Raw genomic sequence first — 769 nt, forward strand, 5'->3', positions numbered from 1 at the left:
GGGATAGCTCGGCAGAACATCACGGCGAATAATTTTGAGTTGAAGCCAGCTCTGATTAATATGGTGCAGCAGAATCAGGTTAGGGGTGCAGCTACTGAAGATCCAAATCTGCACCTGCGTACTTTTCTGGAGATTGCTGACACAGTGAAGATTCATGGTGTTACTGAAGACACCATCAAACTACGATTGTTCACGTTTTCTCTTAGGGACAATGCTTGTAGTTGGTTGAAATCACTACCTCTTGGGAGTATCACTACATGGGATGATATGGCTTCCAAATTTTTGGCTAAGTATTTCCCACCTGCTAAGTCGGCTCAGTTGAAAATAGAGATCACTACATTCAAACAGCAAGATTTTGAGCATTTGTATGAAGCTTGGGAGCGGTACAAAGAGCTGCTTAGGAAATGTTCGAACCATAATTTTCCGGACTTGGAACAGATTGAGTTATTCTACAATGGTTTGAATGGACCAACTCGTATTTCTGTGGATGTTGCGGTTGGAGGTTCGATATTCGCTAAATTTCCTGCGGATGCGTATGAGATGCTTGAGCAAATGACTGTTAACGGTTATCAGTGGCCGAGTGAGAGATATGAAATAAGGAAGCCTGCTGGAATTCATGAGGTTGACTCATTCACTACTTTGAATGCTCAGATGGCTAATATTTCTACACAGTTGGCTACACTGACAAAAGGTAATCAAATTTCTACTGAAACAGCATCACTGGAGACTGCCATGAATTCTGCTGATGGATTTGAGAGTGTGGAGCAAG

The 769-nt window shown here is 42.4% G+C and overlaps 1 non-coding gene across 1 annotated transcript; it reads right to left on the reverse strand.

Moving 5' to 3' along the window:
* Nucleotides 1–316: 316 nt before the first annotated feature.
* LOC140869989 (small nucleolar RNA R71) lies at nucleotides 317–422 on the reverse strand. Its single transcript, XR_012146976.1, has one exon. It is a non-coding gene; the product is annotated as a small nucleolar RNA R71 (small nucleolar RNA).
* Nucleotides 423–769: the final 347 nt, after the last annotated feature.

Source organism: Henckelia pumila, chromosome 4 (genome assembly GCF_033568475.1).
Source record: "Henckelia pumila isolate YLH828 chromosome 4, ASM3356847v2, whole genome shotgun sequence".
Taxonomy (NCBI): domain Eukaryota; kingdom Viridiplantae; phylum Streptophyta; class Magnoliopsida; order Lamiales; family Gesneriaceae; genus Henckelia; species Henckelia pumila.